This window comes from Rhinolophus sinicus, linkage group LG07 (assembly GCF_036562045.2).
Source record: "Rhinolophus sinicus isolate RSC01 linkage group LG07, ASM3656204v1, whole genome shotgun sequence".
NCBI classification, from domain to species: domain Eukaryota; kingdom Metazoa; phylum Chordata; class Mammalia; order Chiroptera; family Rhinolophidae; genus Rhinolophus; species Rhinolophus sinicus.
In genome coordinates, this window is record NC_133757.1 from 23,296,579 (window position 1) to 23,308,654 (window position 12,076).

The 12,076-nt window shown below is 49.3% G+C and overlaps 1 long non-coding RNA gene across 2 annotated transcripts; it reads right to left on the reverse strand.

The window, feature by feature from the left end:
* Window positions 1–2,121: 2,121 nt before the first annotated feature.
* On the reverse strand, window positions 2,122–4,026 carry LOC109444051 (uncharacterized). 2 transcript variants are annotated; one of them, XR_002136775.2, is made up of 4 exons: window positions 3,571–4,026; window positions 3,156–3,377; window positions 2,739–2,834; window positions 2,122–2,562 (listed from the first exon to the last, which is right to left on the reverse strand). It is a non-coding gene; the product is annotated as an uncharacterized LOC109444051 (long non-coding RNA). The 2 variants fall into 2 exon arrangements; XR_002136774.2 differs by having other exon boundaries at window positions 3,156–4,019.
* Window positions 4,027–12,076: the final 8,050 nt, after the last annotated feature.

Consider the following 12,076-nt stretch of genomic DNA (forward strand, 5'->3'; position numbering starts at 1 on the left):
AGGGTGTTCAGAGAGGCCTTGGGGAGAACCCCTAGCTCCTCCTAGTGCTGAGGTAGGGAGATGGGAGGTAAGAAAAGTCAGAGCTAATATCTAAGTTGCCGGTACTGCCAAATTTTCTTGAAAAAAAGAAAAACCAGGAATCTGGTCTGCCCAGCAACCATTGGAGATGTACCGGCTGCTGTTTTAGGTGGGGCTGGCCCTCCAGATCACCATAGTCCTGAGATGGCCTGCTTTCCTCATTTAGGATTCCTGCCTGCTCCTATAGCCTTTAGTTTATGACCCTTAAACTACATGATTCCTTCAGCTCGAACATGCAACAACAACAATCGCTACAACTATCAAATGGATTCAGTGTTCCAGGCCCTGTGACAAGCAATTTACATACATCAGCTTGTTTCAGACTTACAAAGGTAAGATTATGAACCTTACTTTTTAATGAGAAAACTGAGCTTCAGACCTGTAGGTAAGTTTGCCCCCATCCCACTGACCAGTAAGCAACATAGCCGAGACTTGAACCTGGGACCGCCTAAGTCCAAGGCCTGAGTGTAACCATCACACTATCACACAAAAATACACTATCACTGTATTTTTGTCAGCCTAACTTCAGTGCACCTGGAGCCAGCACTGCAGCTGGTGTTTTATAAATACCCCAGATTCGGGAGCCAAGCTATAGACAAGCAGGTGAGTGTGTGCCCAGACGGCAGACGTGGGGAGGTGATGGGAACATTGCTGTTCACAGCATCTGGTCACCTGAAGCCAATGTGCTTCCTGGTTGGCATCAAGAGAAGAGGAGAAATGCTCTGGGGCTGTGGGGCCGGCGGTGGGGTCGGCAGGTCAGTCCCCTGTGAGGCTGGGACATTTGAGAGGCCTTGGGAAGAACCTCCAGCTACTCCTAGTGCTGAGCCAGGAAGGTGGGAGGTGAGAGTAGTTATAGCTGAAATCAGCTGCTGGTGGTGCCAGGAACTTTCCTGGCTGTGGGTGCTTGGGGTGGGGGGCGTGGTGAGTTGAAATCAGGTGGCTCTCTGAACTAGGGGTAGCCTGAGCCTCTGAGCCACGGGGTTGAGGCTTTCCCCCCCCAGTTTTCCTCATTCTTGCCCCTCTCCTCTCCTTGCTGGAGGGTCTGTGGTGAGGCAGCCCAGCTACCTCACAGAGAAAAAGAGGATTGGAGCCCTTCTTTGGTTCAGAAACACAGCGATTTACCTAAGGCCGCGGGGCCACCATCCTGTGCAGTGCATGGAGGTGAGAAGGAAAGGGCTTGTCCAGAGTGCTCAGATGCGACTTCCCTGGCCGTGTGGATAGCAGGGAGGATGAGGCGCCGTCAGGGGACGAGGGCACTGCCCGGTTCCGCGGCCCAGTCAAGTGGGTGGCCCAGAGCCCAGAACCCTGCGCCTGGGCTGGGATCCCGAATCCAAGGGCCGGAGCGCCCCCTGCGGGGACTGAGAGCGCCTCTGGCAGGTGGCGGTGCCGGGCGAGGAGGCGGGCGGAGGGAGCTCCAGCCCCGCCCGGGAGCCTGGTGCGCCCGCATCCCACCTGCGCGAAGACACCCCGCCCTGGGAGGAGAGGCGGGACTCCGAGGCAGGTCGGATTCCCAGCCAGCTCTCTCCTCACAGGAGGCGGCCCATTATCCGGCGTCGTTAAAGAGCAATTAGATGGAAATTAAGCCGAGAACAAGTATTGATTATCTCATTAAGGCCGGGGGAGCCCGCTCTGTCAGTGAGAGTTTACCGCCGCTCACCCCATTATCTGCAAGGTGAAAGCCTGCGGTCATCAAAACCCAGTGAAGTATCGATCTTACCCCCCAAACCAGTCCTGCCCCTTTCCCCCTAGAGTAAGTGGGTTCTAGAGAGGTAACAGCAGGGGTGTAATGAAGTGAAGGAAGAGCTCAGGCCCCCACTCTCTCCGACTTAGCATTCCCTTTGTAGTTCCCTGCATTTTTTTCTCCCAAATCATTATTTTTCCCTGATGCTACTGGAGGGCATGGGGGTGATGGAGGAGAGATCAGAGACAGTTCATATCCTTCCAGGCAGGGCTGGAGAGGTGGGGCTCCCCTAGTTTTACATCCAAGGAAAAGAAACTAGATTTGAGACTAAAAGGAAAGAATGTACCCCTATTGACACAGAATAGGGCGTCCCTGGGGCTCAGACCCCTGTAGGGAGAGTGAAAGTTTTACTTCTTGATGACTACCATGACCAAAGGAAGAGATACCAGGGACAGCCTCACACTTTCCCCCAAGGTTTAGGAAACTCAGCATTCAGGAGATTCCTCTGGGTCCCAGATGATGTGACTTTTGGAGAAAAATCGTAGTGTGTTGGAGAGAAAAGTTGTTTTCATGCTGGCTTTGATTCTAGCTGACTGTGTGACTTCAGGCAAGTCATTTGCCTCTCCAGGCCATGGAGTCCTCAAAAGAATGGGGTTGGAAGAGCTCAGGTTCCTGAGCCCTCAACAACTATGATCTGTCCGACTAAGTGCTGAGCTCCTGGCTGGCAGGCAGAATGCAGTTGTGTGTCCAGCCCTTGTCTACCTTCCTGGACCTTCTGGCTTCAAAGGGGAGAAGACATCGAACTGATAATACAGAAATAATTAATCAGTTACAATTATGATATGAATGCAGGTGCTATGAGGGTGTAAGAAAGGGGTGGGGGAAGCTAGCATAGGAAACAGATGTTTCAATAAAAACAAAACAAAACAAACAAACAAACAGGGAACAAGCCTGTTGCCCACTCATTCATTCAACTCACAATTACTGAAGTCGCTGCAGAGCCCCTGGTGAGCAACACAATGGTCCCTTCCTCCGGGAGCCCACCATCCAGTGGGAGAGACAGACATCAATGATACTATCAAAAATAAAGGTAAAAGCACGCATATGGTACATACGAGTATGCTGAAAAATATGACAGGGAGCAATGAGTGAGAATAAGAGAACTGACATGGGGGAGAGGGGTTTGATGACGTCTTTCCTAGAAAGCAATTGTCAGTCCTTCATGCAAAGATCAGAAGTCCTTCAATCGAGCCCGTGGGGAAAACGGGAGAGTACCCTGCAGGGGGCGCACTTTCCTTCCCCACTCGACTTGCTTTGGAGGACGCGCGGGTCGGAGACCCAGCATCCGGAATAGGATTCCGATCTCCTGTACTCCCGACACCATTATGGGTCTCACCTGAGAGCCTCAGGTGCGCCTGAAGGCCGGAAAATGAGGCGGAGGAAGGCATGGCGGCGGCAGGTGGTACGCCCGGCCCGCACCAGGTTGGCCCATGTGGAGTGAGAGGCTCTGCAGCGATATCTGGGCTCAAATCCCTGCCCCGGAGCCGGGCAACTATTAATCTTGGTTGACGGTTTCTAATGTCCTAATTGCGAGGTGGGGAGAGAGGCCTAGTCCGCCCTAAAGGTAGAAGCAGCTAATGGGCCTCTTCATCACCGCCAGGAGCGGGTCCCTGGCGGGGGGCGAGGGGCGCTGCAGCAGGTGAGAAGCGGAGCCGGCGGCGGCCCTTAATGAAGCTGCCGGGCTGGGGCGGACCGAGAAGGGAGCTCCGGGGAGGGAGGCGGTTCCGGGGGCGAGAAGACGGTTCACTCACCCCTGCGCTGACAGCCCAGCTCTGGGGCTCACCCAGGCGCCCTTCAGCGGAGGAAGCTTCCTGGGGACGCAATGCTGGGGGAGGGGTGCTGGGTTAGACCTGCAAGGGCATGGATCTTTTCAGAGGTGACCAGAGTTGGGCTGTACACGAGGAGAGGGGGAGTGTCTGAGATAAGCGCACCATGCAATAAGCTCGGGCACAAAGTGGGCGCTCCGATATTTGTTGACCTACTAGGCCTGTGCCCGACGTACGCAGGGGGTAGATTTTGGGAGCAAATGTGACTTCGTGGGCCTCCGGGACCCCAGTAACTCCAGAGCTTCTTGTCTTTTCACAGCCGCTACTCCTTCCCCGTGTGTAATTAGTTTTTCCTTCTGGTGAGGGCTTGTGAGCCCCCAACCCTTCAACTTTCGAGACCGTCCCCTCCTCCAGCATAAGCTAGCAGGACCTGTTACTAACTCAGTCTTCCCAAAGCATCCCTCTCACTCCCACCCCCACCACACACACACCTTCTGGCCCAAACTGCCCGGGGCGGGGGGTGGTGCCGGGTCGGCACCCCCCAGCCGGTCGGCGCCGCGCCTCCGCCCTCCCCTGGGATCCACTGCATCCTGGAGCCCTCGCTTCTCTGTGGGCTTCGCTGTCTCTTGCTCGCTGTCAGCCTCTCTCCCGCCCCCTCCCCCTTTCAGCTGCATCAGAAATGTATTGTATTCTCACCTAATCCTGTTCAATTACAGCATAATAAAACACATAATAAAAACCTAATTCATTTTTCTCTCGCGCCCCCCATCTCCCGGCATCTTCTTGCTCGGGATTAAAATTTGTCTTCATGTTTGTGGCACCGCATTCCCGGCGCCTCCGCATCTTTAATGTATGAGCCTGGGAGCTAGGGACCCGGCGCTTCAATCGTCTTAGCGCCGGGTAGGCGCCCGCCAGTCACCTGAGGATGCGGGAGGGAAAGAAGGGAGAAACGTAGACCTGCGTGGGGCCCCAGCGACGGCCACCCTTCCCTTCCACGGGATGGGGGCTCAAAGGCCTTCAGATTTCCAGTGGTTTCGGTCCCATCCAACAGACCCGGTACGGCCTCGAGGGGGCGCAGTGTGGGGCAATTCTCTGGGGATGGAGTTTACTAAGGAGACTACCTTGTGCAGCCCAGCCTGAGATGCAGAGCAGAGCCAGGGAGGGAGGGAGCCCACTGTCCTCAGCCTGCATATTCTCCTTTGCTTCTGATCTTCTGATTTGCACCGGCTAATTCTACTCTAGCTTCCAAGTTACCACCACCATCCCCAGTCCCTAAGGACTTCACCACTCTCTGATCCAGTTATGAGCAACCGAAATCACTGAAAGAAGCTTATAACATCCCAGAAGGAATAATTAAAAATTTAATAAAAGAAAATTTCCTACATAGTACGCAGTGAGTTTACAGGGGGCAGGTCTGAGACCCAAATACAACCCAGAGCTGTTCTCTCATTCCTTCATTTTTCCCTTCATTCATTTATTCAGGGAATCCCAAATTTTCTACATTCATGGAACCCTTATGTTTTCAGTAATTTTATCACAGCACCCTAGGCCAAAAGAAATAGTTAACAGTTCCCTTTAAGTACTTCGGTCCAAACAACGTAAGCATTTATGTCCTAACTCCTTTGCAGCTGTTTAAAAAAACTAATACACATAAACTGGAAGGAAAAAAGAATATTTTTGTCATTTTTACCCTCAATTATTTACTAATGGGATGTGTGAGCCTGTTGGACTCTGCACAACTTTTCAACACTTGGAATCAGCCTGGACATTGCCACCCTTGTTTCCTGTTCCACAATGACTTCTGTGTAGTTCTTGCTTTTTTTTGTCACAGTTCTTGCTTTTTTGTCATCAAAAACCCAGTTTTGCAAAGACATTAAAAGTAATGTACCACAATCTAATTTTTAAACTGTGAGCTCGAGCTAGTAGTCTGTGCAGTGTCCAACCAGAAGTCAAGTATTGCTGGACTGGGTTCTCCTCAAAAACTTAACATGTCCTATGAGTTCACTGTGGCACTCTAGGGTGCTTCAGTACACAGTTTGGAAACTGCAGATTTAGGGAGGCTGCCTGTGTTCCTTTCACAACAAGCCTCCTTAGAGGTCTTGGAATGTTTGGGACAATTGAATAGAGGTCATCTGATTTGACCAAAGGAAAAGAATTTGAATCTCATCCGCAACTCAGGGACCAGATAGATATACACAAAGGAGTCTGACAACCTGGAGGGTCAGGTGTTGGAAGCCAGCTTGCAGAAAATCACTAGCAGTAATGAAGAAGTCCAGCAGGATGAACCAGACTCAGCAGAAGGTGAGAGTACCATTAAAAGCAATGCTTCCAGGTATATTGTAGGGTGACCTTACATCACCACTACCCAGCGATACTCCCCACCCCCACTGTGCGTTGGTGCCTTGGAAAGGAGGTCATGAAAATGAAACTGTATCACCAGAGGCCCAAGCAACTGCTGTGGGACCACCTCGATAGGAACTGGATAAGAATAAGGTGAATGTGTCTCCTTTCCAGCATGTCTTAAATAATAGCAGCTCAGTGCCACCCCCAAGAAACTGCACAGGTGGAGGGTACATCAGTACCACATGGTACTGTCAAAGGGAAAAGGCATTGGCATGTGCAGGGAAGCAGACAGACAACAGAGTTGGAGACAGTGGCTCTGATTACATGTGAGACACTCTCTCCCTCACCCCCCTGCATTTGGGACTCCGGGAGAGACACAGAAGAGGGAGGGCTGAGCTTCTTTTGCTGGCTATCTATGTAGGGATATACAAAGGTCTTACAATTAAGTTCATGAACTTATCCTAGAAAAAGTGCTACATACCTCATTGCTGAATGTCACTGTAGTCACCTTTGAAGTACTCCCCTTGGGAAGCTATGCACCGATGCCAGCGCCTCGTCCACCCTTCAAAGCAATTTTGGAACTCTTTTTCTGGAATGGCCATCAGAGCTGGTGTCTTATTACCCTGGATGTCCTGAATGTCATCAAAATGTCTTCCTTTCAATATTTCCTTTATCTTAGGGTAAAGAAAGAAGTCACTGGGGGCCAGATCAAGTGAGTAAGGAGGGTGTTCCAATACAGTTATTTGTTTACTGGCTAAAAACTCCCTCACAGACAGTGCCGTGTGAGCTGGTGCGTTGTCTTGATGCAAGAGCCATGAATTGTTGGCGAAAAGTTCAGGTCGTCTCACTTTTTCATGCAGCCTTTTCAGCACTTCCAAACGGTAAACTTGGTTAACTGTTTGTCCAGTTGGTACAAATCCATAATGAATAATCCCTCTGATATCAAAAAAAGGTTAGCAACATCATTGCAACAGCTCATGAGCTTAATTGTCAGACCTTGTATTCACGTTGTGAAACAGATCTCTAACTTTTTCATCTTGCACATCTGAAACTCTATGCCCATTAAACAACAACTCATATCTCCACTTTTGTGTCCATAGCACCTATAATAGTGCCTGATCTACAGTAGGTACTTAATATATATTTGCTAAATAAATGAATGTGGAATCCAAAATCCCTACTCATGTGTTGGTCCTAGGTAAGGTCACTAACACAGTGGTTCTCAATTTGTTTTACTCTTCAAGAAATCTAAGAAAAGGTGACATATTTACAACAGAAACAATGGCTGACAGCCTTAGTGATTTACAGCCTGTAGGACATGTCCTCCCAGGGAGGCATTTCAGAATCTTAAGGGTAGTGTAGCTTGAAAAGTCCCCCAGGCAAAGTGAAGCTTGTCCCTAGATACCAGTTCTGACAATTAAGTTAATAAACTTGTTGCAACTATGTTGCTAACCTTTTTTTGATATCAGAGGGATTATTCATTATGGATTTGTACCAACTGGACAAACAGGTAAACAAGTTTACCATTTGGAAGTGCTGAAAAGGCTGTGTGAAAAAGTTAGATGGCCTGAACTTTTCGCCAACAATTCATGGCTCTTGCATCACGACAACGCACCAGCTCACACAGCACTGTCTGTGAGGGAGTTTTTAGCCAGTAAGCAAATAACTGTATTGGAACACCCTCCCTACTCAGCTGATCTGGCCCCCAGTGACTTTTTTCTTTACCCTAAGATAAAGGAAATATTGAAAGGAAGACATTTTGATGACATTCAGGACATCAAGGGTAATAAGACACCAGCTCTGATGGCCATTCCAGAAAAAGAGTTCCAAAATTGCTTTGAAGGGTGGACTAGGTGCTGGCATCGGTGCATATTTTCCCAAGGGGAGAACTTTGAAGATGACTGTAGTGATATTCAGCAATGAGGTATGTAGAACTTTTTCTAGGATGAGTTCATGAACTTAACGTCAGACCCCATATACTTAACACCACTGAATTGTACATTTAAACATGGTTAAGATGGTAAATTTTGTTATTTGTTTTTTATCACAATTAGAGAAAAAGTTAAAATATGGTGCCTGCCCTCAGGGGGGGTTTCATTTAAACTGGAGAGAATCATTTGTACATCTCTATAAGACCAATAATAAAACATGTTGTAATAAACACCAATCAGGGTGAGTCCCAGCTCACAATTGCCCTACTTTGGGTACAGCCCCAACCACAGAGGTGGACCTGAATTAATGATGTTCAATGTCCTTGCAACTTGACCCTGACCTCTGGCCACCTCCTAGGGATAGACAACTGATCTAAGCTGTACCAATTTTTGAAACGTGAATGGAGAGATCGGAGACTGGAGATGGTTGAAACTATATCTTAGTAGCAGTGCCCATAAACTCCAGTTACTGAGCTCCCCCCGCCCCCCAGCTGCCCAGCTTCCTGCCCTTTCCAAGGCCAAGTTGGTTAGCTCCATCTTTGGTTCTTAGAGCTACAGACAAATCCTTCCAATACACCCCCTATGTACTGAAGCTAGCCACAATTATTCTCTGCTGTTTTCCACAAAATAACTTCAATTAAACCAAATCAGAAGTGCTTCTGCTGGGAAATAAAAGTTGTCAATTTCTACAAAACAAGTTTAACAGAGTGTGGTGAGAAAGAATACAGTTGTTTTCATCATTACACACCCATAAATGAATGAATAAATGAATGAACGAATGAATGAAATGAAAGCTGTCAATTGATTGAGGACTTGCTGGTGATAGAGGAGAGGTCTTCAGTCAGAAAATAACATAGATGGTTTATTGGTTAATTTATAGATTAACATAGCAGACTGTTGTTCCATAAGCAAACATTTCACTCTGAAGGAGCTGCCTGTTGTTTGTTACAGGTGGGGGTTATTTTCCTACGGGATATATGGGGGCAAGGAGGGAGGAGTGGCTATAGCCCCAGCTATGCAGGGTTCCTCCCACATTCTCCTGGTCATTATTCAGTTGCAAAATCTAATTGATGGAAGAAGCCTGGGAGGAAGCTGGAGGAGGCTGTGGCCCCAAACTGATGGTGCAATGGTCCCTCTGGCAGCCTGTACTGGGAGTGCCAAAAGGGAAAAAGATGTGTGTGTATAGCAAGAGAGCAGGGAGCAACTCAGGAAGTTCCCTTTTGGGAAATGATCCAACTGGGTCAAGATTCTGCCACAATTTGTAGCAAAAGGTTGCCCCACAGGAGGACCCGAGATCACTGCAAGGCGCGGAGACGAGGACTGGGAGAGGCGCCTTAATGACTGCTGGGCACAGGCTGTGTTCCTAAAGATGAGAAGGGACTCTGTGTCCCTGGAGAAGGGACTCTGTTCACCCAACAAGCTATTTCTACCCAGAGTCTGGCACAGAGCCACTCTTAGCAGAGTTTAGTAAACGTTTCCTGAACAAGGGATGCAAGGGCGGAGAGAGGGAGAGGGGCGAACCGCGCAAAAGGGCCAATAGCTCCAAAGGCCGCTGAAAAAATCAGGGCTTGAGACCCAGGAGAGGCCTTGCATGAATCCTCCAAAACCTCGCGGATTTCCGGGTAGGAAGTCAAAGGGCGGGCACTGAGGTGCTTACGGGCTTAGAAACTGGAACGGAGGAAGGGGACTTGGCGGATTTAGCGGTCCAGGACCGAGGTCACTCGGGAAGCGTACCTGAGACACGGTTCCAGGCTCAGGTAGCGAAGAATTGTATTTCAGGCCTGCCGGGCTAAAGCTGTTGCCAGGGAATTGGAAGGAGGTGGAGCCGAGCCTAACTTTGACTGACAGGGACCACGCTCCTGACTGGCTACATCCCACAGGGGCGTGGCTTGCCTGTGACAGACAGAATCCCGGTCTGGGGCTGACTTGAGACTGACAAGCTTGACTGGGAGGAAATGGAGTCGGGAGGCTTGGCTCTGACCCGTGGGGCACCGGATCCGCTGGGACTAGGCTAGTCTGATTGGCATGAACCCACAGGCCCGGAGCTGAAGCTGGCCCTAACCATTAGGGACTAACCTGTCCCTAAGATGTCGGCCTCAGTCCCAGTGACCCGGGAAAAGAGCAGGATACACATGGCCCTCTTTCTATAGCCAGGCTAAGCCAGCGCTCCAGACCCAAGCCGTTTTTCTCCTTAGACTGTGGGCTGAGAGAGGGGGAGGGTTGTGGTCTTTCTTAATAACGGGCAGGGTGGGAGCTCTGAAGCAGATGAGGCCAGGCGAGGGGAAGACGGCACGGGAGGGAGGCCAAGGACGCAGACGCAGGCTACCAGAAAAGTCTCCTGGAGTCTGGAAGACTAGGAGGAAGAGAGGAGGCCCAAGAATGGGGCAGATTACTTTCCAATGAGAAAAGTGCTACCTCTGCCCAAATGCTGACTTCCATGGAAAAGTCTAAGTATGTGAAGGCAGTTTGGAAAACGTATCTGGCTAGGATTTCCCTCTAGAGAGCCTGTGAAGTTAGCCTAAAGCTATTTTTTTGTTGTTGTTGCTTTGAGACACTGGTGTGGAAATAGGAAGGAAAGATGGCAGGAAAGCATTCCTTTCTAACTTATCCACTGATGCCCCAGCCAGTCTTCTCTCTGACATAGTTTAGTGTTATCTGCAAAGCACAGATAATTGTTATAAAAGGTTCTTAATGGCTGTGTTTTACAGAGATCCCTGCACCCACCACCCAGGTGGGTTAATCTTACACAGATTTTCCAGTAAAAGTGCAAGGCCTCTTTTCAAGAGGAATACCAAAGACCAAAGGTGTAACTGCAGAAAGAGGTTTCAAGAGTTGATCCAGGGCTCCAGTGGGCTTGATGGGAGGTGCTGGTCCAGATTGCCAGAAGAGGATAGAATTGAAATTGGTTTTCCATGTCGTCAAGAATGGGAACCTTTGCTTTTACCCCTTCAGCTATAAACCCCCAAGCTTGGACACTCTTCAGGGGCTTTTGTAGAAAGGTCTGTGAACATTTGTGGGCCTGTCAGTTTTGCTGGCCTGGAATGTCAAAGAGACTCAAGTTTGGCTGGCAGCTGGCAGGGGAGGAAGGAGCATGGCATAGTGGCTTCAGTCACACAGAGCTCGGCTTGAATCCTGACTCCACCACCTACTAGTTGTGTAGCTGTGGACAAATTTCTTAATGTCTTCAAGTCTGTGTCTTTGATAAGAATGAACATAACATGTTTGGTCTCACAGGAGTGGTTGTGACGATCAAAAGAGATAATGGACTAAAGCACTTTGTTTCATTAAACCCGGCACCACACAGTAGGACTCAGTGAACAGTAGCTGGTGTCACTGCCACTGCCTATATAACTTCTACTTCTCAAGAGGAGTGAGTGAGCCCAGGCCAAAGTAGCAGGTTCACTTCAGGCTGCTATGGGACTATTCAGCCCTAAAGATGTCTCCCTACCACCTAGTGTGAGAGCTTTGGGCTAAACAAAGAGAGATGAGAGGTATTTCCTGCAGGGAGTAGGGAATGGATTTTATTATAGAGTCATTCACATTTACTCTTAGGGTAAGAGAGGCAACTATAAACTGTTTAGTAGTAGCTCTCATTAGCTGTACATAGGCATGAACTTTTGGCCTAATTTTTTCCAGAACAAAAAAGGGGGCATTTACATAAGCAAGGAGGGAGTAGAGGACACTGGGATGGGGGAAAAGGGTGTTAAGTGGCAAATGGTCCCTGCCAGACTTGTTCTTGTGTTGTATCAGTGGGGGCATGGAGGGTGTGGAGGGTGTTTCAGTGCCCTAACAACTTCTCTCTGATGAATGAGTAATCCTTAGCTCTTTAGCCTTCCTCTATACAGAGGCCTCCCTGGGGAACCACAGGCCACCACCCCATGCCAAATACCTAAAGGAACCAAGAAGCCCAGAGCCTGAGTAGGTATATAGGTATGTGATCAGCTCCCGCCCTAGTGAAGGAAATGAAGCCAGGACTCCATCAGCTGAGGGAATAGAAGGTGGAAGCATCTACCTACATCCCCTCTATTTTAGTACTCAGGGTGCTGATGGAAGACTGATTTTCTAATCTCAGAGCGCCCTCTGCCGGGAGATGAGGCTCCCTACAGAAGGGGAGGGGAGAGACTAAGACCTGGACTTGGTGGGGAAAGAAGGGAAGGCCACAGGCATTAGGCTCTTCCTGGGCACTCAGGACATGGAATCAAGTGAAGATCAAAAAG